The 23,108-nt window shown below is 39.9% G+C and overlaps 1 long non-coding RNA gene across 1 annotated transcript in view; it reads right to left on the minus strand.

Moving 5' to 3' along the window:
• Positions 1-23,108, minus strand: part of LOC111490343 — a 67,955-nt gene that overhangs the window by 36,567 nt on the left and 8,280 nt on the right. Inside the window, exon 2 of the long non-coding RNA XR_002719551.1 lies at positions 7,631-7,637. This is a non-coding gene — a long non-coding RNA (uncharacterized LOC111490343). The remainder of the gene's footprint in view (positions 1-7,630; positions 7,638-23,108) is intronic.

Genomic DNA, 23,108 nt, shown 5'->3' on the forward strand with positions numbered 1-23,108 from the left:
TCAGTTCTTGTTCACCTCTCTCTCTTGTAAGTAAGAAAGATTAATTCGACTCAACCGGACCGCCTTTTCCTAATTTCACTGCTATACTACTGAACGAACCAGCGGATGGAACTCTGTCTTTCACAAGGTAAAGCTATTTGAATGGAAGAACCTTTACAGTGGAGCATATTCAATCCTTCTCTTCTTTCCCGAACTGTAAACAAAGACTCAACGAAACAAGATTAATGAACCTGAACCTCCTTGACTGGATATTAAATGAATTAGCTGCTTTTCAAGACGAAAGAAGAATGAGACAGAATCTTAACCTGAACCGAAACCCTTTGACTGATTGAAGGAGTTTACAGTCTTTGAATCAATTAGCTGCTTTGAAAGACGAAAGATTAGCTGCTTGACAGGAGAGGAAAGACGAAAGAAAGATGAATGAGAGTGAATTGTAAGGAAAGACGAAAGAACTCCTTCTCCTTATTCTAGATCCTTCACTCCTCTCCTCTCCTCTACTTTATAGTCGAGCCGCTTCGCGCATCTTCGAGTCTCACAATTCCATTGCCTGAACCTGAACCTGCAAAGATCATTAAGAAATTTCTTCTATCCTATATGACTGTAAAACCTCGTAATAGCTTTTTCCCTAACAGCCGCATAGGAAAGCTAAGAAATTTTATCCCCATATAACTGTAAAAGTTCGAAAAGAGGTTTTTCCCTAACAGGAGCATAGGAAATCAAATAAATTCTATCCCCATATAATTGTAAAACCTCGTAATCGGTTTTTCCCTAACAAAAGCTGCTGAAATCAATTTCATTCTATCCTCCCCCTATTTTTGGGGATCAAATCCCTATTTTTTAGGTAATTAGTTTAGATCGAAAAGAGACTTAACTCAATAACTTGTCCCTGATTTCACTCTTTTTCTCTCCCGGATTGAACTGTAAAAGAGAACTACTCCTTATTAATTATCTATCCTCAACCTTTAATGATCTTGAACAGGAAGACTCAACTCAAGAGAAAACCTTCCCCTGAACCTTAAGTCTTTCAAGTCTGAACTCCTCTCCCTCTTGGTCTCACAGCTTTCGCTCCTTCGCCCTATGGGTCTCATAGCTTTCACTCCTTATTCATCATGATCCTTTGACTATTTATTCTTGAACTGTAAAAGAGCAATACTTCTGATTTCTTAATTATCCTGAACTGCTTTTTCTATCCTTTATTCGCTGAGATTACCTAGTCTAGTCAACTCTTTCTTTAAGCTGAGGGTTCGTTCCGGCTTATAAACTAATAAGTGTCCGAGGGAGAGGCAATGTAATTGGGAGACCAATGGAATAGGTTTACCTCTAGGGGGAGAGACTTTCTTGATTCTGACTGGACAGTTGGTTGGCTCAAGGCTTTAATAAGAGCTGAGAAGGGTCTGACCTACCTTGTGACATCACCTCAATCGAAGTCAGGACTTTATCTTAGGCTTAAAGAAGTGTTTTGGCACTCAAATATAATTATCTCCAACTGCTTAATCTGTTTTGTGTAAATTGTAGCTGACCATACGGATGGGGATTTGATTCTAGCTCTTTGTTGCAATCCCGGAGTAATCAGAATAAAGCAAGATACTTGTTAAGAAATTCTAGTATTTCATTAGTTATAGGGAGGGAGGGAGTGAGCCCCCTTCTAATATGGCTAGCGGACGGCGGAAGAAAGAAAAAAAGAGATAGTTCTGAGGAAAGGAAAAAGTCAGACTTTTCAAATATAACCTGATCTGTCCAACCTGATATATATATGGTGGAATCCAATGAATTTTGCCTTCATTAGATCGCTTGTCTCAGTTAAGAGGAGTCATTCAAAGGTCGATCAATTCCTTTTTCAAATCTTGCGGCAGCTGCTCGAGCCCTTCCTGCATGCCATAAATGACCTACAAATGGGTGGAATCCTAGAAGAAAATGAGAGGTAACTAACCAACTTCTAGGAGAGACATAATTGACTGCATTAATTTTGGTAGCTACACACCACCCCCGTAATTTAAAGAACCTAAAGGAGCATGGGTCATATATTCTGCGTAAGGTCTTGCCAAGGTTGTATATCTTTGCCTACTCAAGTCCAAACGATTAGGACCCCTTATTGGTTCTAACCAAGGAGCACGCAAATCCCAAAAGCACATAGTCTCTTTCTTTCTATCTCTCCCCTCAAAATGACTTTTCTCTATGGTCGGAGAACGCATTAGATATTTACCTAAACTAGTAGTAGAGTAGGTCCTTGATCCAACGTTAGCTACAAGAGGTCTCTAACTAGAAACGTAAATGGTTGGTTGAGCTTGAGAAGCTTCGGGTCCAGTCGGCCCCTAAAACTCACTCACTCGGATAAGCAGTATTATTGAACCCGACAAAAGAACAAGCAATAAAACAAAAACGGGATAAAACACCCAAACTATCAGACAAGTAAGCTTCTCCAAACCATACAAGTGCGCGGCAAGCCAAACGGTTTAGTTAAGATCTGCTAAATTTCCCCAAGTATACAAATGTAACCTAACTAACCATACATGCCCCCTAACTATATCTTCCAAATCGTCTACACTAAGAATCAATCCTCCTCTCTCCCCTAGAGATTTGAGTAAATACCCAAATATCACACTTGGGCTAAGGTTCAAGTTGGTAATTGATCTTAGATCTCCTCCCCACGGAGCCTAGGTATCATATACGCTCCCCAAATCAAAAGCTTTGAATACTAGAAGAAACCTATACCTAATTTAGTGAATACCCAAGCAGTCATTTGCTTTCTATCTTTCCACACATAACGGAAGAATGGAAAAGATCAAGGGTATCGGGTCCCAGAAGTGCATGATAAATACCATCAAAACCCAATACTGCAGAGGAAATTCAGTGAAGTACTCAAGACACAAAGTACAGAAAGGTGTCTATAACTTACTTACCCACCAGTGCCTACGCCCCAACCTAGAGTAGTAGCTAGGCGGGCGGGGAGGGAAAATGGATCTTTGTTCATAGATGGGCTTCTCAGGTACGAATGAGCCACTTCGAATAGGTTCATTGCTCCGACCCAGAATAGAATACGATTAATCCGGCATGGGCTACATGAGCCCGCCCCCAGTAGTTTACCGTATAAATGGATAAGTTGGGTTACCCGGAAGGAATCTATTTGCACCATCCATCACCATCTTCAAATAAGGGATTTTCTACGGTAGCACCATGACGTATAGCCGCGCCCAATACACCTGCAACATCATATGAAAGGGGTTCAATGTCCAATTATGAAATCCTTGTAAAAGATGAATAGAAATATAGCAGCTACACCAAAACTAGGGGCAAAGAACCAACACGAAGACTAGACTGCCCTAGTGGAGATAAATCAGGAATACAGAAAGAAAAATAGCAATTGGTCCCTGCGATTGCATGATCATTATAAGGTCTCAATTGAACAGATCAAGCAAGTCCAAATTGAAATTGCCGTGTAAGATTCAACACCTATTAGTCCGAAGAAAGCAAAGTCCACAGACCACCTAATGGACACCAAAGAGTCAAATCTATCTCCTTGTGCGACCCCATAGTAAGAACAAAGAGTGTGCTAAACTATTAGCAGGAGTCTGTCTTAACAACGGCGGGTTAAGAAGTTGCATCCTTCCAAATAGAAACTTGCGAATCCAATATCGTTAGGTATACCATTAAGTAAGTTACAAAGGTTGTACCTGTAAACCACCCTCCTACGTATGGCACAATAGGCACAAGGAAAGAGCAATAGCCCGGACCAACCTACAACACCGAACCAGTCACTCCGTAACCAGTCATCTATAATCTCGAATAAAGAATTTTAAGTCTTTGGTCAATTTAACAACGGCTATAGCCATAGTGATCCTCCTATTCAACTAACTTGAACCATTTTGAAGACCTCATAGCATTTTCCGGGCCTTCGAGTCTATCATTGCGGTATGATTTCTACTGTCCCTTCTTTGCTAAGGGGTTTTGAATATCAAAATCATTTATGGTCTATAACCTGATCTAGATCAATATTATTATTCACTAAATACTGTAAATTCAAATCTAGTTGTTCTCTTTTCTATTCTTCGTCACATTGTTGGACCAACAAAGATCAATATGGAAAATCTTTGGCACATAGATAGAAATGGATCTTATCTTCTATATTTGTTTGGAATCAAAGAAAGAGATCTTGAAAGGGCTCATAGTGACTTGGAATAACCGTTCGTTTCTTTGTGGCCCGAAAGGGAAATAGATAGCCATGTTTGCCTATAGAACGTGTACAAACAAGATGATTGAATCGTAAATAGCGCCGGATTCTTGTGTGTGTACCAAATCAATATGAAAATGAAAGGAAAAAGGTCTACTGTTCTAATTTCATCCTTATCGGATTGGAATCGCTGACTTATGCCTTACCATGGCATTCGTTACTCTACCACTTAGTGAAAAAGGCCTATTTGTTTGATTCAATTTCTGACTGAATAAGCCACTAGCCACGATGAGTTGCATCTCTATAATTATTAGAAATGAATGTACATAAATGGGTCTTATCCACTCGCTGATTTAGGAACGAAAAAGAGGATTGATTACTCTACTTAGTCTAGGTAAAATGGTTTGTTTATTGGATTTGATCCTAATTAAATGGATGAGCCCCACCCTAATTCATTTGATGGAGACATGTACACCCTTGAATATAGATCCATTCACCGAATCATTGATAAAGCAGTAATGAGACTTGGCGAGAAAAAGAATTCTAACAAGAACTTGTGGATCCCTATTCCTCTCTTCCCCAGATTTCCTACCTTCCCTTTTCCTTGAATGAATTTCTTGGCTTAATGTGAGATCGAAATATACACCTACCTAACCTAATCTTACCAATGAGATTAAGTATGAGAGAGTTTCATCCTGTTCGTTTATAGCATATGGCAAACCAATAACTTCCCGAAGGGTACTAGCCTTCGTATGATTTAAATCAAAGAATTGATATATAGAATTCTATGGAATAATGCAAGACAGAAAACTCCTTCGAATCGCGCATCATATTTCAGAAAAGAAAGAATACCCTACTCGATCTAGTTCATTATGCCACCCACCACATTTAATGGAATAGACTACTATACCTTTTCGGGAAGCACATACACAAAGGGAATTAGGTAGGACGATACACAAAAAGTCAGGAGTAACGAACCTACCTCCTTTTCCTTGAATGAATTTCCCTGTTATTTTTTGCTTTGAGTTTGTTTATAAACTGAGGGTAGTAAGTAAAGGTAGCCTGATAATGAGACTAAACCAGATAATTGCATTGGACAAGAGGAGAGGGCAGTAGATTATAGAAAAGAAAGAATGCAAGAAAGACGAAAGAAACTAAAAGTAAAGAAATTCTTTCTTGCATCTCGGGAATCCCATTTTCTTTGAATTCGGTATGGATAAAAGATCTTCCTATCAAAACAGAAACAAAGAGATTATTGAAGTCGTCTCTATTCTAGCATTTATATTGCTACTGCACTGTTCGTTCATTATAGTTCCTACTGCTTACTTAATAATAGACGTAAAGAGAGTCAAAGTGATTAAAAAGAATTAATCTTGACTTTCTTTGTTCTTATCAATGATTGAAGATAAGCAAAATGACAAGGATTCCCATTTCGCATCTTAAATGAAATTGGCGGACTAGAATTATCAATATTCTACGAGAGAAGTCTTCTATGAGATCCGAGAGTTAGTTAGTAAAGAAAGATCTGAATCCTTCTACCATACTCTTATTGTTATTGAAGTGTATCAAATTGTACTCTATAAAACTAGAGGTTGAATATAAATTCATCTACAATATATATCTTTCTATTAGAGATATCATCTCAATTACATATATGTCTAGTTAGTTAATAAAATATCCATCGTGGCCCATTCTATATTCTTTGCTTCATACATTCACCTTGGTTCCAATGAATCAGAAATGAAATAATCGAAAGGCCCCCGCGCCGCCCACTAATCCTTCCTTATTCTAGCATGATAAAGAAGTAATTGATTGAGCAATTGACAGATAATCCAGGGGTTCGGTTCCGTAGGCACCTTTTCTCTTCGGATTTATAAAAGAATTAGTCAATCCCATCTTTCATGTTTGAGCCATCATATGAAATGAGTTCGATAAAAGAAGCAGAAATCCTACTATTTAATAAAGAAAAGAACTAAAAGACTAAGAAGAAGAAATCAAACAAGTGGGAAGCACCGTAATATGGATGAGGCCGAGGTACTATCTTATTATGAAGTAGTAGATTCTTATGGAAGAGTATCTCATTGGACAACCACTATGTCTATCTTCTTTGCGTGTCGAAAGTATGTATCTACTTTTAAAGGGATAATCCTCTTTTTTACTGTCACAAAGATCAAAAGTGTTGGAGAAGGATCTATCAAATAAGCCAAAAACAATCCATACGAGACAGTTTCATTCTTCAATTAGTAGTACTTCTAGAGAGAGTCCACTTACTTCTTCCCCATACTCCGAGTGAAAGAGAATAAAGAGTAGCATTAAAGCAGCCCAAGCGAGACGACTTACCCCATGTGAATTATGCCCCCTATCTCTATGAATAGAAAGAAAAGAATTATTCTATAATTGCTCACTCATTATTATTATGAACTAATAATAGTGGAAAGCGCATAGTCAAAAAGAGATTCGGGCACAACACCATTGATGAAACAATCCAAAAATATAGAATTATAACAAGTTCTTATATGTTAGTATAATCAAATTAAGTACAAATCAAAGAAAGAGACGGGGAAACTCTTGGAAGTCTGAAATTAGTACCATGTAGGAATAATCAGACCTAGTCTTTTGTTCTCCTGCATTTCATTACATTACAAAGAGTATAAAAAGAGTCAATCAACCACTAGCTATCGCATACCCAACCATACTATTATTCCTTTCTCATTTGATCTAATCTCCCCCTATTTAGAGAAACAGGAGATGGGATGACCTATTACATGCTAGAGCTTATCGAAAAGAAGTTCCTTTAAGATTCAAAAGGAAATTAGCCATTCAATATAATAGTGATTGATTGCTCGAGCACTCGGATACTTTCATGCATGAGTCCATATATAAAGTATCTTCTTCCCTATCCGTAACTCAAAATCAAATGAGATTCCCTAATTCAAGACTCAATCAGTAGACACTCGGAGTCGAAGGGTTATCATAGCAGCAAGATTTAATGATTAGCATTACTCTACTAAATTCTCTTGAAACCCGAAACCTAGACGAAAGGATGTATAGCATTTTAAAGAACCCCAACAATGCTTAGAATCAAGCAAATCTAAAGAGAAAGAGAAAGAAAAGAGGCTTGTCTTCTCCTGGAAAATCAATGAGAAAGTTATATCAGCTATAAATCAAAGTCTTTACCATTCTTTTGTTTGTTGATGAGACGACACCCAGCAGATTTGAACTGGGTAAATAGGGATTCGCAGGCCCACGCCTTACCTTACCGCTCAGACATGCCGCCAAAACAATACTAAATCTTGGATTGATAGTATCTTACAACACCCAATATCTAAAACTAATAAAAAACGAAAACCTAAACCGACACCCTCTCCTCCCTTTTCTCGTCGAGCGTCTGAGACCCTGAACCTCAACTCGGTTTCATGTCTTCGACCCTGCCCCTCGTAAACTCAGTTTCATGTCTTCGACCCTGAACCTGAACATATTATTAGATTTCTTACCTGACCCAGTTATTCTGATTCTTCTTTTCTGACATCTGATTTCAGGAGGTAAACTCGTTCTCTTCTCTTAGCTTTCCTTTGATTCAGCTTGAAAGACTAATTCAATCAAGATTAATTTGACTTAACTCCTTTCTTTCACAGTAAACTAAGACTGAAGATTCATTCTCCAATTCCTTCTTCTTTCACCTTCCCATTAACCTCTAGTCCAGTCAGTTCTTGTTCTAGGTAAAGTCATTCAACCTTTCCTTCTTCATTCGTTCTCTTTTTGAGGCTTTAGTCCGTTCTTTCTTTGTTCGTCAATAGTATTGGCTGTTGTTAATCAAATGCGTGGGTGTATATGGGTGAGAATTTAGAGTATGTTCAAGTAATTGAACAAAAAATCCTGCGATCCGAAATTCAATGTATCTTGTTGTTGCTATTGAGAAAGAGAAATATTTTGATTCCATTACTATTGATCAACTCATGGGCTCTCTACAAGCTCGTGAAGAAAGAATGAATGAAAAGGAGCCACAAACAAGTTCTTCTCTCAAAGCTGTCCTTGAAAGAAGTTGTGATCTCAAGATATAGGGTATAGGGTTTGTTGGGATTCGGTAAGAGCTCAAAGAGGTTGCTGCTTAACCTAAGGAGCATATAAAAAAGAGTTGAAAACGCTATTGACTGATTCTTTTGCATTTTCTAAAGTGGTCAATACAATACTCCTCTCCGTCCTATAACAGAGTTTCAGGGAAAGAAAGCATACATGCCTGCCTATTCTATTTAGTTAGCCTACTTATTAGGCTACTTACTACTTGACCTACTTACTGAATGCCAAAAATCAAGGAAAGACTCTCTTCCCTTCCCCTTGTCCTCGCTTGCCTACGCTTAGGATGTATACATGTGATTTTTCTTTTATCCCCTAGAATCTCCATCCATAGTTAAAGGAAGACTAGCTCGAAAGAGAATTGGCAACTTTCTTTCTTTCTTTTTCTTCTGTCTAAACCTGTACTGTGCCTATTCACTCTTCCTAAGGCTATCGAGAAGGGATTGATTCTATTCACGGACTGCTTTCTTTCCTTTCTTGTCCACGCTTTGACTTGCCTTAATGATTGGTCCCCATGGGTATTGCTTCAATGCCCTTGCTATCTTCAAAGGTAGAAGAAGGTTAAGGAAGAACAATGCTTACCTGATTATCATACACATAATGAGTGGATTGGTCCTTTGGAGCTACTACTGATTCCTGGGATGATTAGAGTTCCAAAGAAAGGTCAAAGAAGGGAAGGAAGAAAAGACATGGAATGAATTGAATAAAGAAGGCCGACAAGGTAAAGAAAACAGCGGGACCTTGTGATTCATCTCGCGTCCTATCCCCACACCTAATTGTCTCGTTACGAGTGCTAGGACCAATCAAATCCGAATCATTCTACCAAGAAGATCTTAACCAGACATTTAGTAGTCACACTCTTGTTTATTCTGCCGGTCGACGAGAGAGGACATTCCGCAACCTGACCTTATGCGCCTTTCTTCTTCTCTATGCGTACGTCTCGAGAATCATTTGATTTTAGGGGAGAGCTTCCATGCCCATCTTAGACAAACCTCTTGGAATCTCATCTGTGACTATCTTGCCTACGTTTTCATCATCATCTGAGCAACCCAACCAACCTTCTCTCTCTTCCCCAGCTAGCTCTGCTGCTGATAGGGCTAAAGCGTATAGTGTCAGCATTGGTGCGCAGTATAGCGTGGTAGTAGCACATTAGATTAGGGGTAGTAGATAGCGTGCATTAGCATTAGTGCATTAGATTGCTGCGCCTTGTCTTGCTAGTGCCTCTCTAACGCGTGTCTTGCCTTTCTTTGTATTTGAGCCCTTCTCCTTCTCGCGAGCTTAGGGGCCTCTTCCTAGCTTGCTTATTCTTTTCTCTTTCTTCGGCAGGATCGAAAAGGCGGATGCTTTTGAAACTAAAGAGCGTTTGGTTCGTTCATTTGCTTTCTTTTCATTTGATGCTAAGGGGAACAGGACTAACCTGTCCTAGTCCACAGTAAATAGAGGTAGAGCAAGAGCAAGGGAGGGAAGCTGCTTTACCTCCTTCAATAAGGGAGAGGATAAAAGTGCTCGACCGGAAGGGAGAGGGAGCTGCCGATAAAGATGAGTGAGTACGTGTGAAAAGGCGTAGGCACGAGCCCTTACTATAATAGACTATAGTATAATGGAGCTTTGAGCGAGGGTGTGAGGTTGAGGGTTGCTTCTTATTTATTGCATTACCTCGTGTCGAGTCAAAAGGTTCTTTGTTCCGTACGTACGTAATAATAAGGTACTTCAGTGAACAAGCTTAACTACTAGATGCTCTTTCGACATCATCCACAGTAAAGAAAGTACTGATGAATGACTTTTTTTCTTTTCCCTAGCCCTAGTACTCTGATTCAACCGCTTATGTTCTTCGCCAATCTTTCAAGGTGATCAGGTTCAGCCTGCTGATTTGATTGATCACAACATATACTCATTATTTTAAAGACAAGATCTTTGACAACTTCTCGAACGTACTTTGACTAGTTAAATTAGGCAAAAATCCGCGAAATGTGCCGTGCCAAAATTGCTCTGCAGTGTAAGGGATTCATTCTTATAGGCTTGGTATGATACAATTCAGTTACCTTTCCCCTTTCAGCAAGGGCGGCGGGTAGGAAACCTTGTTCTGGTCTCTCCTTTCGCAAGCTCAGAAAGTCAAGTGGGCTTGGAAGCCTCAGTTGGTACTGTCGATTGATGTACTCCGAAAGCTCTGCTATCTATCTGAATAATTGACTGAAAGAGGGCTTCCGGCTTTGCTACCCTTAGTATACTAAGGTAAAGGGGCTTTAGCCTAGAATAGAAGAAAGTCCCAGTGCAGAAGTAGAGAATGAAAATGACAAAGCAAAGAAAGGTCTCAACGAGCTTCAAGTACTTCTCGATCAGTCTCACTAGCCCAGCAAGCAGATTGCTCTTTCTTTAGTCTTTAGTTAGGACTACTGCCATTGAAGATGGGTTAATCCAAGCCTAATAATGGTCGACCACGTTCAATGGGCAAAAGTAATGCTAAGAGCTCCTTTTCTTAGAAGATGATAATAAGTGAGACTTTGAATGAAGGTTCAATCCAACTAGTTGATGAAAGGTCAAAGGCAATCTCTTTAGATTCAATTCTAACTATTTTTTGAGGTCAGGCATTAAGGAACCCATTGGGGCAGGAGGTTAATTACCAAGATACCATAGTTGTCCCACTAGCAGAAGCAAATAAATCGGGAACTAGAGCGAAAGAAGAAGGAGCTTTTGGACAAATAAATCAATCCGCTGCAGGATAAAATGAAGGGAGAAACATCAAAGGAATTTACTGAGAAAAAGAGAAAGACGAAAGAAGAATCAGAGTGAAGATGAAACGATTCCCTATTTATTCATTCACCTATTCATTGTTGGAAGGAAAGACCAAGCAAGCAAGAATTAGACAGATTGAACTCAAACACAAGGTAATGCAGAAGGAAAGACAAAAGAAAGCAAGAAGACAAGAAAGGATTTGCTCGCTCCTTGAAAAAAGCATTGTAACCTCCTAGCTCTATACTATATACTTCTGTCCCTGATTTCACTCAAAGACTCGTAGGTCGGTCAAGCCGCTAATTCATTGCCTGTCCTGTAAACGAAATCACTACTGAACGAACCCTTTTTAACTGGGTAAAGCGTATTCTTTCTCCTTATTGCCCTAGACCAAAAGATCTTGGGGCTATTCAAAATCTAAGCTGAGGAATAACCAACCCTTAGGAAAAGAGTAAAATTGCTATAACTCTGCTCGCCCCCTGCTAGTAGAAAGAAAGAAAGACTTTCTGACTTAGCTTAGTTCTCCTACCCCCTTTGAGGAGTCAATTCCTTTTGCAACTCGATTTCTACTTCTACCTTTATATTTCTACTTCCACCTTGTATCTTTTTCCAGCCAGCCTTTATCTAATAAAGCAGCCTCTATACCTTTTTTTCTTTCTTCTTCTGCAGCACCCTGTTCAAATCATCAATTCTATCAGTTCCTGGTTCGTAGGTACTACCTTCATTCAATCTTCGGTCACAACATAGGTCGCGGATTCCCTTTGCTTTATGATCCGGAATCCATATACCCTTTTCTCAACAATGAATTCACAAATAGAGTAGAGGAATGCTTGAAGAATGAAGCTTAGCGAGATAGATTTTGTTGCATATGACACACCCCCAGTCAGTCTAGGCTTAAGAATAGTGATGATAGTTCAGTCAGTTGTAGAAGAAAATGTACCAATGAACTTTTATTCGTACTTTATGTCGCTAACCCGTGGCGGATAGAGCTAACAGGTGACGGTAAAGAAAGGTATCGCCACATTTCAACCTATAGCGAGAGTAAAGAAAAGAGAACGAGTGAAAGAGTGAAAGAATAACTCAACAAGAACATCTGGTAATAGAGGGGCAGCCGGAGCTCGCCTGTCAAGCTGCTAATGAATTGACTCCCCATTCACCTATCAGTCGGTTTCACCCATTGCCTGAATAGTAAAAGATCAATAGTTCTTCCTATTAAATCAATACTCCTGAGCGGGAAGGAAAGAAAGAGAAGTGAATGAATAGTAACCGTAAGGAAGAAATTCAGGGACAGGAAGTCAGTCAAGCCGAAACCAGAAGAAATTCAAGAGTTAGCTGCTTTATTTACAGTCGAGTAAATTCATTAATTAGATTAGCTGCTTCCTTTTCAAGACTCAACCTCTACTCTATTGCCTGAACTACTGAACCTGATTAAAGAGTAAAAGAGTCATACTCCTTCCTATTAAATCAATACTCCTTTACCAGATGAAACAATAAGAAGAATCAACCTTTTCCTTTTGATTCAATTCCCGCTGCCTCTCCTCATCCTGGATTATATTCCTAATTTAGCCAGAGTTCAGTCATTTGCATCTTTTGTCAATCCAAGAAAGAAAAATGAGAAAACTAGAGCAGAGAAAGAAGTTAGGATTTATTCACCGTCTATCTAACAGAGAGAAAAGAATCGAAATTCGATAGTAGCTAGAGGCAAACCCTAACATTCCATGCCACTCTTGAAGGTTATCTTGAAGCTATAGATGTTCAAAGCATAGTCGGGTCAAGTGTTAAGTTAGCGCTAAGATCCAGACTCATTTCTTTCGCAATGGAGTATAAAGAGCCAGGAAGTCTGACTAATGCCTTTGATTCAGTTCCTACTCAGTCTGATTCACTTCCTAATCACTGCTAATTTTCGCCTCTTAACCGAGTTCAATAAGTATGGATATACCGTAAATTAGTCTTGAGATTGAAGTATGGATATTCTAATGCCCACTAAAGACAGAAATGTTGCAAGGCATCAACTCTTCCTAGCCTTCCCCCGCTCACTGAACTACTATAACCATAGAGGAAAGAGCAGCCCTATTCCTAGATCTTCCCTGGGAACATACCATTGAATCTATTCTCAGCTCCTTGGGAGCATACTCAAGCTAAAGATAAGCTGTAAAATAGAATCTTAACCGGTTATGAGCTTTTCATCCTACACCTGGTGATTCCATTCCTATTTATATGCGGAGATAAAGACTGATATTCAGTTACGGAGAAGCACTACAAAATCAGAATTTGCAGCTAGCAAGGACTTGTAGCAATCCCATTACTTGGAATTATAAGAAAGCAGGAGAAGTTCAAATGCAACCACTCTTGACACCTTCGTGAAATCCCTTATCTTGAAAGCTAGGCAAGTCAGATTATGTTGAGGATGCTTGCAGGTCTATACAATCCCTTCCGGGAAATAGATTGATAATGTGTGATAAGAGCTAATTCCTTTCAATCTTTCCTATTGAAATAGAAAAAGCTAGTACTATTAGAATACTCTCCTAGAATACTAGACCGTCCTTCGATTGAATTACTATTGTTCTTGAAATCCAAGAAGGAAGTCAGTGCTGGCTCTTACAGAATCTTGTCTTGACTTAGTTGCAATCCTTTTCGGAAGGCTAAGCTTCCTCTTTTGAGACGAGGCCTTCCTGATACTTAGAAGCCGGAGAGCTAACATTTATTATCCTTTAATATCCCTTAAGCAGGAGGTGACACTTAGTTAGACTTTTTCGTTGATAAAAGCAGTACTGGATTCATCTTTTACACGACCTGACTTTGAAAAGGTAAGCAAGGAAGTAGGCTATAGCAGCCTCTTACTATTCCCCCTGTTAATCAATTCCCTGGAACATACGAATACTATTGAATAAAATCCTCTGGGCTCTTCCATGGAAAGTCATTGAGGAAGTAGCTCTTTCATTCCCCTTGACAGAAAGGCAAGTAAGGCAGAAGCCTGAGACAATAGCTCGAACAAGAAGAGTTAGAAGCCAGAAAGAGAAGACAGAGAAGGAGGTTACCTGCAAACTTCCTCGATCTATTGACCTTATTGCAAAAAGAGAGTCAAGTCAGTAAGAAAATGAAAGAAGTCATGATCTTTCGTTTGCTGGGGAAAACATAAAGTCTTCTATCGTTTGTGAGCAATAATGAAAGAAATCCTCAATATCAAGACTAATCGAAGGACAGAAAGTCAATCATAATAGAAAGAAATAGAAGGCTCTAAATAGAACTACTTGCTGCTTTCCGATAGACTAGTTCAGTGAGCGGGAACTAAGAGTTCTAGCTTTCCTTATAGACCACCTTTCCCACTTCCTCTTTCATATCAAAGCAAGCCCTCCGAAACTAACTCCAGAACGAAGAACTTGGTGGTTACCTACTTAGTGACCTTCCTGGAAGCTAACCTTTAATAGTGGAATTTCATCCCTCGATTCTGGGTAAAGAGAATAGGACTTCCTTACTTGACTATCTAACTACTTACTATCCCACCGGGACTTTCAAAGAAAAGGAGATCGGAATAGGAGAATCCTAATATTCAGTCTTTATCTTCCTTACCCGGGTTGGAATATCATAGGCTTGAAGAGCCTTTCTTCAGGACTAGTAAGATCAGGGTTTAGGAATAGATTCACCGGGCACGAACGAAGTCAGATGCCTTTCTTTCCTAGCTGACAAAGGTTGTACTAAATAGAATGTATTATCTCCCGCTCTTTGTAAGTAGTTCGGGCCTGTATTAAAACCTAAAGATTAACTCAATCTCCTCTTGCTGTCAGTCTGATATTTCCTCACGAACGAAGTCAGAGCTCTAGCTTTCCTTACCTTAGCAGTCAGACTTCCTTGCTTGCTTATCTGATGAAGTAGGGCCAGCCTTTGCCTAAGCCTTTATTTCTGATTCAATGACACTTTTTTTCGAACTTTGCCTACCTTACTGATTCAGTCAGGGCTTTACCAAGCAAAGACTATGAGTCAGTCCGTTACCTCTTTCTAAGGCTTATAGCCTTAAGGCTTATTGGAGTTCTGTAGAGTTAGGGTGAGTAGAGAAGTAGGGACTAATAATTGAGTTAGCTTTATTGCTGCTCTTTCTCTCTGTCTGTACTTAAGACTTAAGCCTAATAAACTGAGCTTCCAGGAACACTAAAAGCATCTCGAAATAGATAAACTAGGTTACCATAAGGTAATGACTAACAGAGCTAAATTCCTTACAAGCTAGCTCCCTGGTAACTTAGAAGATCATCTCCTATACTGATTACGGGTCGACTCGACTTAAAGAAATGAAATCCTGAGATGAAGGGAACTCCCTTACTTCATTCTATAGGCTTTTCCTCATAAGGATATGATTCAATAGTGAGTTCACGGGGATCAGGGATTTTGGCTTCTCCTTATTTCCGACTTCGTAGTGCTCACCCCTAAATAGAACTCATAATCGAAGGACGGAAGTCTAACTTCTAATATAACCAATACTGGCTCGGGTTCTGACATCCTATCCTACCTGATTAGGAATGCGCAATAATAGAAATAGGATGCTCTGCCTTCTTTACGGCTTGAGTAACTAGAATCCGTAGAAGAGAATCTGCTACTTGATTGACTCTGTAACTTCCCTGGGTTTTGAAAGTGATTTACCGAGCTTAGTAATTGGGATTAGGGGTATTGTATTCCATGGTTTTGGGATAAGATTCTTAAAGAGGAATGAAAATCCCATCGGGCTAGTATCGAAAGAGAAAGATAAGTACCTTATGGCATAGGGCTTTTCAAAGCTAGCCAGTTTTCCTGGGTCTAGGGGATGAGGAAGTTAAGAAAGACTTGAATTAGTTCTGGGACGAGTTCAGGCCTTGCCTTAGCGTAAGCCTTATTAGTAGCTTTCATCCTTGCTACTAGATCAGAAGCAGGAGGGGAAATATGAGACTTCCGTCTTTCAGACTGAATGATTGTTGTATTTCTTGCTTGAAAAGAGCCTTACCTACCTTATAAGATGAAGTCAGAGCAGACTTATCCTTATAACTTATACTTATTAGTGGCATTTCTTTTGTTACCTTCTAGCAATTATTCCAGGCCTACAACAAGATCTATTAAAGCAGGGTAAATGGGCTTCTCTTTCTCCGCTCGGTCATTATAAAAATAGAGATGAATCAAAGGACTCTTCTTTCTTATACTTTATCAGATTTGATGGCAACAAGAATATCATGCCTTTTTCCTGCAGCTCAGGATGCTTGCAGGTAGAAGCTCTCTTCTGTATCAGCATGTCTTCTTTTAGAAAGAGTTAATACTAATCTTTTTCCTCAAGCTGTCTAACTATATAATAATAATATATAAGCCTACTATTCTAACTGCCTGACATGACTTTAAATAAAGCTGAACTACAGTCTTTCAAAGACTTAGTTAAAAGATGCTAGCTCGGTCTTTTTTTCTTAGTAATGCTTTAGTCTTCGCTAGCTCTGACATCCTTCGTAGCGCTCTTGTTCTTGTCTCACCCTTATCCACTCTGCTCTGCCCGATATATTACTGTAGTGACTTCTGTGGGAAGACAGAAAGAAAGTAAGATAGAATACTCTCTTTCAGCTCTTCTGTCTAGAGCTGGTATTGAAATATATAATCTAAGTCATAATGCTCAGTATGAGACTATTAACTGTCATATATAGGAGTGATGAGAGCCATACTAATGATGGGGGGTAAGAAATTCCTTTCTTTCAATACAACCTATTTCCCCTGTAACTTAATAACCCTAGTCTTCTTACTTTCGAACTTCGGAAGAGCTTATAACTCAATGCTAAATAAGAAGCTCCCCCCTTCGTAAATAAATAAGACTTGTAGCTTTCCCACTAAGATAGGTTGCTTTCTCCTTCTCAGTACGGGCCTTCTATGTCGAGACTGTAACTCTTCACTCTACTAAGTATGTTCCTAGGGTGGGATAAGACAGGGATCAAAGAAGGAAAGATTCTGATTTCGTTCTATTTTGTTAGAGGCCTTTTTATGTTTTATGGACTTATCTTCTCATCATGTAAGATGCAATATGATGCCATCAAAGCAAAGTAGGTTTTCCAATCAAAGATCTCGCCGAAGCAGGACGGGCAGTGTGACATACTTGACATCGGTAATCAATTCCGTTATTTCTCATTCACAGGATTACTCACTAAAGTCGAGACTACAAATTAACGCCTGCCTAAGCCTTGATATTTCTTTACTCCCCGATCTTTTAAGGCCTTTGAATACCTATACTACCTGTGTTTCCCTCCAACTTTCACTTTAGCCTAGAATTTATACCGCTTCAAGCTAAGCAGAAAGAAAGATTTCCGCCTTTCGTAACTCATGCACACTTTGGGGGGAAAGATAACTACACTAATTCAATCTCTTTACAGCCTTGTCAGTCAATCGAAATTGATAACTAAGTCCTGAAGCAACTAAGATGGAATCTCGGGCTTATCTGAAGAAAACTGGAAAGATCTAACTCTAAACTATTTGAAAGTACGGGGGAAGTTGGAAATCCTTTATAGGGAAACCTATAACAACTAATCCTACTATACATACTTGACTAGCTTTAGACTTTAGACTCTTTCTAAGGGCGGGCTTCCAACTTCTATAGTTGTCTTAATCTCCGCAACATGCGAAAAGGATCCTAATACTTCTAGCCTTCTCTTTCCTAAAGTCTAGTTCAGTGCCAAATGGTTTTGGTGAGGAAGGCAACAATCTGACTTCTGGGTGAAGATCAGGGATGTCGGGCTTTAGCCCTCAAATCTCAATAAAAAACAGAAACGAATATTCTCACTTTACTTGCCGGGATTGTATCAATATTCTCCTTGCTTATCTTTCTATGGACTCTAACTTCCCAATTGCTCCCTGTGAAGACGAAGTTGGACTTTACTATAGGGCGAGTGAAGTGGTAAGACCTGCAATCATCCTCCAAGAATGCTACCTCATCAATAACTCCCACTGGGATAATGGCTTTGGGAAGTGAATCTATGGCTTCTATGTCTAAATCTCTGGCAGGGAACAAAAGATATATATATAGGTTGCTTGCTGCTGACGACTTCGGAATGCTATGGTCTCCTAACACTGCTCTTGTCGTAATGCTCTAGTTCTTTACTTTAGCTTCAAGCTAAGCAGTAAAGACTCAATCTTCATCTAGAAGTCCTGAAACTATCACTCTTCTCTTTCTTATCACGAAGGCTATAATCTTCCTTTCGAACCTAACTAGCTCCCGTGTAAGTCAATTGTAAGTACCTTAAGGCATAGGACTTTTCAAAACTAGCCCATTTACCCAGGTCGGTATGGCTTGTAACAAAAGAATCTTACTTATCCCCACCTGCAAGCGCACCCTCTGGGAATAAAGTTCTATAACTATCATTTTTGTTTCAGACTCGGGTTACGTTATACCCCTGAACTTCAAGTAGAGGTCTTAGGGCACTTTATCAATCTTAGAGCTCTCTATCTATGTTCTTTCGACTGATATAATTCCTTAGCTTATGAGATCCCCAGCTCTTATTGACTGAGAAGTTCACTACTATTTAGAATGACTTATTTCCCGCTCCTCTATATAAGGTCGTTGTGCTTTCCTTTTTTGCAACTCATGTTCCTCTTAGCTTCCAGACGTGACTACAACATACCCCCTTCTCAACTCTTGAGGAAGAGGATGCTTTCAAGCTCTCGGGCTTCAGTTCTATAGCTGTTCTTTCCTCAGTCAGTTCCCTTTTGTGGTAACTGACTGATCTTGGTGTTGGATGAGATTCTATAGGATAAGGGTTAAGACACTAATTGATGTCTTATTTAAGAGTAAGAGTTCGCTCCATTGATGTTGTATGCATCCCCAATAGAATAGGAGGTATTTGAAGTTATTAGGAGGGAGAAAGGCCAGAACTGTCTTTTATTCCCTAACTCAAGAGGAAGCTAAGTCAATGCTTTGCAAGCTCAATCTCTTTCGTAGTGCTCAGCCTAAATTCCAATTCCATAGTAAACTCTAGGAAGTCATTCACCAAAAACTGTCATTCTTTACTCAGAAGGATCTTCTTCGATTCTTTCTTCTTTCCTTGCGCCTAGAAGATCTGCTGAAGTCAAGACTTTGAAAAAGCTATAAGACTAATCTGGCCTTGTACCTTTTATTATAAGTCTTAGAATGAATGGTTTTCTCTGACTTGAGAACTTGCATTCTACTTCCTTTACTCCTAGGTAAGAGACGGGAAGCTCAATAGCAAGATTGATTGATCTTGGGGGCTATAGGCCCTGAGACGGACGACTTTCTTACCGCCTTTCCTAAGTCAATAGAGAAGGGACTAGGAGCAGAGACAGACGGGAAGAGAATCCCTAGCTTGACACTTTCCAACTTCCTTGCTTTAGACTGATAAAGACAGGAATGCAATAGATCGATGATGACTTGCTTCCTTTGAGGAGGAAGCTGGGGGAATAGCCCAGACCTGAAAGTGGTGAGTTAGGTTTACTTGGAGCTCCCCTGTAACTCGTTAACCTTACTAGACTAGAATGAACTTCCTAACAACCTAGCCTCAAGTATTATTATTATAATGAATTCTTCCAGATAATAGAATAGGCTTTCCGAGCAGCCTACTAAGATGTTAGCTTCTAGCTGATCTTCTTCTATATTCTATAGCAGGGTGTGTGTGGTAAATCTGTTCTTTAAGGCCTTTTCTTGTCCTCATGTGGCTTCTTCTTCTAGCTCTAATGCCTTCGCCAGGAAAGAGAGCAAAAATAGGTATTGATTCGAACTTCCTCCCGTAAAAGACTTCCTTGCCCATCTATTTATTATTTATTCCAAGTACGGCCTCTACTAACACTAACTAGATCGAGGTTGCGAATGCCATGGTTCTTATTACAGGACGGGACATGACGAAGTAAAAACCTGAAAAAGCAGCATCCTCCGTATGTTCCCCAGATAGGGGAAATCCTTTAGCAGATAAGGAGATTTGGCTAGATATAGCAGATCTGGGAAGAAGAAGCTAGATAGGATCCTTAGCCTTTTACTGCTTATCCTTTAGCTGATAAAGTGGCTTATTACCTTAGATGGCTTTTCTTTCCCACCGTGGGACTTATAAAGACTAGGTTTTCAACTAATAATCATACTTGCAGCTTGAAACTCTTTCATCAAAGTAAGGGCTTGCTTCACCAGGTTTAGTAATGGAATTCCAGGATAAGGGATTTGAAGGGCTTTTGCCTAAGTCTGATTAGTGGAATCATTCCCGAGTTACCTTCTTGGTATTATGCCTTGCCTACACAGATGAAGTAGGGGCTTTGTATAAGAACACTGAAATACTAACTGAAATGGGAAGTCTGGGCTAACAGAAAGCTTTAGGAATGACTGAAGTCAGGCTCTAACCTTTAGCCTTAAGGCGTCTAAGACAGCTAGCTCGGTCTGTCTTTCTTACTTAGTAATGCTCTATCAAACTTCGTAATGCTTTAGCCTTCTAACACTGCTTGCAACTACCAGATCTGATTCAGCAGGGGGAATAGCCAGGAATAGCCAGGAGGATAATAGAGGAGATGAGCCGAAAGGAAATCATAAGAGAATCTAAGGCTTTTGCCCCAACTATTTGATTTGAGAAGTTACGCTTCTTCGATCTTCTCTTTTCCCTCATTTTGGAATTCCCTACGTTCCTACTATCTTTGTATTCCCTCTATCTGGGTGGATATCCTCTTATTAGAGAAAGGGGAAACTAGTCAAGATAAACTCACTTCTACCTTACTATCTTCAACTGTTTCGGCGAAGGTCAGCTTAAGCTTAAGACCAAAGGCAGTTTGTTCCCACGGAGTTCTCCGTTCCCGATCTACTGATATTGGTGCTTGCTCTTTATTTGTTCTCTATATATAGAACAAAAGAAGAAATGTATTCGCACACGGTTAGTTGTACTTGTTCTTTTTTTCACCAGCGTTGAATTTGAAGCCCTCGGCTGAAGGCTTGGTAGAACAGCAACCGGGTCTGGAATTCCGAGACAAAGCTAGAATAGCCATTGGGGTAAAGAGAATGAATTACCCCCATCATGTATTCGTACCCTCTTGCTAGAGCTTTGACAGATCCCCGGCCCTTCACTAATGGTCTGCATGACTTTCTTTCTTTAGTAAGGTAAGGGTGTCCTCTTATCCTTGAACGGCATTGGGCAGAAGCACAGGCGAGAGGTAGGTAATCTTACCCCTTTGTTTGATTTTTCGGCAAAACGAACCCAAAGAAAGGGCATAGGCGATCATTGGGATACCTTTTTTTCTTCTATACGCTACGCTATTTGGCTTGTTAGGACAGCCAGAAATCAATCCCCGTCTCCAAGTCCTTTATAACTAATCCCCAGGTGTGAAGCGTGTGGGTAGTAAAGGTTGCTAGCCTTCTCGAAGGGGCATAGCCAATTAACATATTCTTTTTCTCAAGAGAGACCGTGTGATGTTGGTTCCACGCGAATTCCATCCAGGAAATATGGCACAAATTCAGATCCGCAAGTTGTTTGGGAGGGAGTCGAGTCTCTTTTTTCCATGTTATCGGAGAGCTATCATCGGGGAGAGCCCTGTTATCTCATTTTGGCCTTGTAGTAGATACTCGGACTCTCCCCTGCGCCTGCTATTATCAAATTCTCATCTACTTCTCCTTCTTCTCCTTTCTTTCAAGAGGTATGGAGGGCTATCTTGTAGTTTAGCGTCAAGAAGCTAGGGGGTAAGCGTTGTACGGCAAATGACTTATCCATGTATGGTAAAGGTCAAGGGACTGCCTCCTGGAAGTGCTTTCTTCAAATAAATGAGAGTGCCCCCCAACAACGTGTATGTAAAGCAAAGTACATTTGGTTACCTACCGAGGTGATCAATTGACATTGACCTCTCTTTGAACTAAGTCATTCATTTTCCCACTCAAAGAAAGAGAACAGCAGAAGTCAGGGGTAGGAAATCAAGCAAAGCCTTTCAATTGTTGATAACAAGCCGTTCATCACTCCCTAGGTAGCCGTGGAGAGCACCTTTGGGACATCCAATCATCGATAAGACAGTAAGCATGCCTCTTGTTCACGGGATAATTCTCTTTTTTTTTTTTAATGGAAGAAATCTACCTCTGGCTACCGAAGGCCTTATTGTAGCAGCAGCTCCGTGAAAGACAGTCCTCTTACCTTGTTTAGCTATTTCAGGCATAGTTAGGAGGATGGTCTAAATCGTTGCTCAATCCTGGTCTTTCCCCTTCTAAGGAGTGCTCGCTTCTCTTTATGTTGTCTTTCTTAGCTTTCCTTTAAGCCCCACAAGAACCAACTCTCATTCTTTACACAATCCATCATCTTCTTTGATTTCAGGCGTGAGGATGGTTCAAGGATGGTAATTTGAGTTAGGATGGGCCAATCCCTTTCTTTGCTGAAAGGCTAGCTGCAGGCATCCATGGTCTCTCTCTCTGGTTTATATAGCTTGACTGACCTTTGTTTGTTTATTTGAAAGTGGATCAATGTTTAGGGAATTGGGGCTAAAGAGGATTGATTGATTCTTTGCTCTAGCCACTAGACATACGGTTAGAGAAAGAGAATTAGATGGAGGGGTTTCTAAGGTTTAGGTTCAGAAAGCAATGGTGTTAAGTCAAGCATGCTATCAAAGAAAAACAGCCGCTATGGCCAGATAAGTGAATAAAGTGTATATTAACAACCTCCTTGCCGCTACTTCGTTTACTCAATCATCATCTCTGGATATTCAGAGTGAGTCAAGCCCCTCTTCAGCCGGTCGGTACTTAGGAAGTCAGGAATGAAAGGGTAGAACCAGCTCGAAAGAGAACAAGGAAGATGCTTATCATAGAATATAGAAAGACTTGGGATTGGGATCCTCCCGGACAGAAAAAGATTGCAGTCAATTTGATAATGATCGAGTGAGATTGCTTCTTCGGCCCAAACCCAGGAATCACCCATAGATATGATACAAAATGGATCTTGTTCTATATTGATCAGAGATTTCTCTATGAACAATACGAATCGGAAAGAAGGGGAAGGAGTCCTCGACCCGCAAGAGATAGAGGAGGATTTATTCAATCACATAGTTTGGGCTCCTAGAATATGGCGCCCTTGGGGCTTTCTTTCCCTTTAATTGTATCGAAAGGCCCAATTCATTTGGATTTCCCTATTGGGCTAGGTCATTTCAAGGCAAGCAGATCATTTTTGATTCAGAGAATGATTCGGAGTTC

This window comes from Cucurbita maxima, unplaced genomic scaffold (assembly GCF_002738345.1).
Source record: "Cucurbita maxima cultivar Rimu unplaced genomic scaffold, Cmax_1.0 Cma_Scf00001, whole genome shotgun sequence".
Classification (NCBI taxonomy): Eukaryota; Viridiplantae; Streptophyta; class Magnoliopsida; order Cucurbitales; family Cucurbitaceae; genus Cucurbita; species Cucurbita maxima.